This window comes from Panthera pardus, unplaced genomic scaffold (assembly GCF_024362965.1).
Source record: "Panthera pardus isolate Hobbes unplaced genomic scaffold, ASM2436296v1 HiC_scaffold_18, whole genome shotgun sequence".
Classification (NCBI taxonomy): Eukaryota; Metazoa; Chordata; class Mammalia; order Carnivora; family Felidae; genus Panthera; species Panthera pardus.
In genome coordinates this window covers 26,150,589-26,155,647 of record NW_026526743.1, presented here as the reverse complement: position 1 = coordinate 26,155,647, position 5,059 = coordinate 26,150,589, and the positions used below count along the sequence as shown (strand labels likewise).

General features: G+C 44.2%; 1 pseudogene; it reads right to left on the bottom strand.

Annotated features, from left to right (window-relative positions):
- Positions 1–3,924: 3,924 nt before the first annotated feature.
- On the bottom strand, positions 3,925–4,557 carry LOC109270629 (CYFIP-related Rac1 interactor B-like; annotated as a pseudogene).
- Positions 4,558–5,059: the final 502 nt, after the last annotated feature.

Here is a 5,059-nt window from a genome sequence, read left to right as displayed (position 1 = left end):
TGAAGCAACAGAAAGACAAATGAAGAAACTGATCCCATTCACAATTGCACCAAGAAGCATAAAATACCTAGGAATAAATCTAACCAAAGATGTAAAAGATCTGTATGCTGAAAACTATAGAAAGCTTATGCAGGTAATTGAAGAAGATATAAAGAAATGGAAAGACATTCCCTGCTCATGGATTGGAAGAATAAATATTGTCAAAATGTCAATACTACCCAAAGCTATCTACACATTCAATGCAATCCCAATCAAAATTGCACCAGCATTCTTCTCGAAACTAGAACAAGCAATCCTAAAATTCATATGGAACCACAAAAGGCCCCGAATAGCCAAAGTAATTTTGAAGAAGAAGACCAAAGCAGGAGACATCACAATCCCAGACTTTAGCCTCTACTACAAAGCTGTCATCATCAAGACAGCATGGTATTGGCATAAAAACAGACACATAGACCAATGGAATAGAATAGAAACCCCAGAACTAGACCCACAAACGTATGGCCAACTCATCTTTGACAAAGCAGGAAAGAACATCCAATGGAAAAAAGACAGTCTCTTTAACAAATGGTGCTGGGAGAACTGGACAGCAACATGCAGAAGGTTGAAACTAGACCACTTTCTCACACCATTCACAAAAATAAACTCGAAATGGATAAAGGACCTGAATGTGAGACAGGAAACCATCAAAACCTTAGAGGAGAAAGCAGGAAAAGACCTCTCTGACCTCAGCCGTAGCAATCTCTTACTCGGCACATCCCCAAAGGCAAGGGAATTAAAAGCAAAAGTGAATTACTGGGACCTTATGAAGATAAAAAGCTTCTGCACAGCAAAGGAAACAACCAACAAAACTAAAAGGCAACCAACGGAATGGGAAAAGATATTTGCAAAGGACACATCGGACAAAGGGCTAGTATCCAAAATCTATAAAGAGCTCATCAAACTCCACACCCGAAAAACAAATAACCCAGTGAAGAAATGGGCAGAAAACATGAATAGACACTTCTCTAAAGAAGACATCCGGATGGCCAACAGGCACATGAAAAGATGTTCAACGTCGCTCCTTATCAGGGAAATACAAATCAAAACCACACTCAGATACCACCTCACGCCAGTCAGAGTGGCCAAAATGAAGAAATCAGGAGACTATAGATGCTGGAGAGGATGTGGAGAAACAGGAACCCTCTTGCACTGTTGGTGGGAATGCAAATTGGTGCAGCCGCTCTGGAAAGCAGTGTGGAGGTTCCTCAGAAAATTAAAAATAGACCTACCCTATGACCCAGCAATAGCACTGCTAGGAATTTATCCAAGGGATACAGGAGTACTGATGCATAGGGGCACCTGTACCCCAATGTTTATAGCGGCACTCTCAACAATAGCCAAATGATGGAAAGAGCCTAAATGTCCATCAACTGATGAATGGATAAAGAAATTGTGGTTTATATACACAATGGAATACTACGTGGCAATGAGAAAAAATGAAATATGGCCTTTTGTAGCAACATGGATGGAACTGGAGAGTGTGATGCTAAGTGAAATAAGCCATACAGAGAAAGACAGATACCATATGGTTTCACTCTTATGTGGATCCTGAGAAACATAACAGAAACCCATGGGGGAGGGGAAGGGAAAAAAAAAAAAAAAAAAAAAGAGGTTAGAATGGGAGAGAGCCAAAGCATTAGAGACTGTTAAAAAACTGAGAACAAACTGAGGGTTGATGGGGGGTGGGAGGGAGGGCAGGGTGGGAGGGAGGACAGGGTGGGTGATGGGTATTGAGGAGGGCACCTTTTGGGATGAGCACTGGGTGTTGTATGGAAACCAATTTGACAGTAAATTTCATATATTAAAAAATAAAAAAATAAAAAAGAAAAAAAAGAAAAAAAAAATAAATGACAGACTTGCTGGATAAAGGATTCTCGGCTGCATATTTTTTCTGTTTAGCACACTGTAGATATCGTGCCAAGCCTTTCTGGCCTGCCAAGTTTCAAAGGAGAGATCAGTCACGAGTCTTATAGGTCTCCCTTTATATGTGAGGGCACGTTTATCCCTTGCTGCTTTCAGAATTTTCTCTTTATCCTTGTATTTTGCCAGTTTCACTATGATATGTCGTGCAGAAGATCGATTCAAGTTACGTCTGAAGGGAGTTCTCTGTGCCTCTTGGATTTCAATGCCTTTTTCCTTCCCCAGTTCAGGGAAGTTCTCAGCTATAATTTGTTCAAGTACCCCTTCAGCACCTTTCCCTCTCTCTTCCTCCTCTGGGATACCAATTATGCGTATATTATTTTTTTTTAGTGTATCACTTAGTTCTCTAATTTTCCCCTCATACTCCTGGATTTTTTTATCTCTCTTTCTTTCAGCTTCCTCTTTCTCCATAACTTTATCTTCTAGTTCACCTATTCTCTCCTCTGCCTTTTCAAGCCGAGCCATCGTGGATTCCATTTTGTTTTGCATTTCGTTTAAAGCGCTTTTCAGCTCCTCGTGACTGTTCCTTAGTCCCTCGATCTTTGTGGCAAGAGATTCTCTGCTGTCCTGTATACTGTTTTCAAGCCCAGCGATTAATTTTATGACTATTATTCTAAATTCACTTTCTGTTATATTATTTAAATCCTTTTTGATCAGTTCATTAGCTGTTGTTATTTCCTGGAGATTCTTCTGAGGGGAATTCTTCCGTTTGGTCATTTTGGAGAGTCCCTGGCGTGGTGAGGACCTGCAGGGCACTTCCCCTGTGCTGTGGTGTATAACTGGAGTTAGTGGGCAGGGCCGCAGTCCGACCCGATGTCTGCCCCCAGCCCACTGCTGGGGCCACAGTCAGACTGGTGTGTGCCTTCTCTTCCCCTCTCCTAGGGGCGGGATTCACTGTGGGGTGGCGTGTCCCGTCTGGGCTACTTGCACACTGCCAGGCTTGTGTTGCTGGGGATCTGGCGTATTAGCTGGGGTGGGTGGGCAAGGTGCACGGGGGCTGGAGGGGCAGGCTTAGCTCGCTTCTCCTTAGGTGATCCACTTCAGGAGGAGCCCTGTGGCAGCGGGAGGGAGTCAGATCCGCTGCCGGAGGTTTGGCTCCGCAGAAGCACAGAGTTGGGTGTTTGCGCGGAGCGAGCAAGTTCCCTGGCAGGAACTGGTTCCCTTTGAGATTTTGGCTGGGGGATGGGCGGGGGAGATGGCGCTGGCGCCTTTGTTCCCCGCCAAGCTGAGCTCTGTCGTCCGGGGGCTCAGCAGCTCTCCCTCCCTTTGTCCTCCAGCCTTCCCGCTTTCCGAGCAGAGCTGTTAACTTATGACCTCCCAGACGCTAAGTCGCACTTGCTGTCGGAACACAGTCTGTCCGGCCCCTCAGCTTTTGCCAGCCAGACTCAGGGGCTCTGCTTGGCCGGCAAGCCGCCCCTCCGCCCCGGCTCCCTCCCGCCAGTCCGTGGAGCGCGCACCGCCTCGCCGCCCTTCCTACCCTCTTCCGTGGGCCTCTAGTCTGCGCTTGACTCCGGAGACTCCCTTCTGCTAATCCTCTGGCGGTTTTCTGGGTTCTTTAGGCAGGTGTAGGTGGAATCTAAGTGATCGGCAGGACGCGCTGTGAGCCCCGTGTCCTCCTACGCCGCCATCTTCCGGAACCCCCTCTACACATCACAGTTTTTAACATTAGTTAATGAAGCTTAAACATACAACATATATCCTTACAAAAAAAGTCAAATGGAAACTTAAAAATTTAAACAAAAGTCTTATTAATTTAAAAAACATTTGTGTTGGGTACCATTTGTACAACACAATTAATTTAAACATTTTCATTTTGGCTGCACATGAAAAAAGTGGCAGTAGAAAATAAAATGACTGAGGATTTTCAAATAGCAGAATAAGCAATTTTTCCTTGAAGGAAAAGCAATATTAAATACCAGCCATTCTGGTACCAGTGCATTCTCAGCCACTGCAGAATACTGTCTTCTATCCACAGCAGGCGCCTGCCCCAGAGCTGCTATTGCGCATGGATCCGATTTGCTTGAAGATAGTCTCGTCATTCAAATGTTTTGTTGTTTACCTGAGAGCATTTAGAAGACTTTCTACACTATTGGGATATTGGTCCTTAAGAACTTTGATACAACCTTTCATATCAATTTTTGAAGTTTTGGCAAATGCTCCCACTAAATTGTACGCGTCATAGAGTATTATGACACCCACCATTACCCTCAAGCAGAATGACACCGTCTCTTTGTTTGTAAATCTGCTTCTGTATTCCGGTGTTTCGAGCGTGACTCTGCATACACTAGCCGTGGTGCTTAGACAGTCTATGGTATTTTCTTTGGTAAATTTTTATTTTCTGATACAAATTTTGTTGTGGCATCACTTAAGGTTTTCAGCATTGGGACTGCCCCAGCATAAAACAAAGACAGTCGATTTGCCAATTTATTATTTACTTCATTTTCTCCTTTTGCTGCACCATTATTAATCCTCATAAGACTCAATGTTCTTCTATAATACAGAAATCATTCTGTATGGAGGGATTTGTCATCTTGAGTTTGTCCAACCGGAGTGTGAAGAGTCTCCGCAAACTGTTTAGCAAGAGCTTGCTCTCGCTCTAGATGCTGCGTGGAAGAGTATGGGGTACTTGTCAAGGCTCCCAGAAGATCTCTTAGTGCTTCTTCTAACCTCTAAGAAAATTCATAAAATTTCTTTAAAAAAATTTTTTAATGTTTATTTTTGACAGAGAGAGACACAGAGCATGAGCAGGGGAGGGGCAAGAGAGAGCAGGAGACACAGAATCTGAAACAGGCTCCAGGCTCTGAACTGTCAGCACAGAGCCCGATGCGGGGCTCGAACTCACAGACCGCGAGATCATGACCTTAGCCGAAGTTGGATGCTCAACCGACTGAGCCACCCAGGGGCCCCCAAATTTCTTTAATTTGCATACTAGTGGAACAACTGCACCTCAAGCCTTCTCATCTGCTGGATGCTGGATTGCATCTCACATTTCATGGCCACCTCCTCTATGTTATTGCAAATCTTCCAAGATACCTTCTGCATCTTTTAATACTACATTCACCTGATTACAAATTTCCTTCTCAAACTCTTTAGGCTGGGC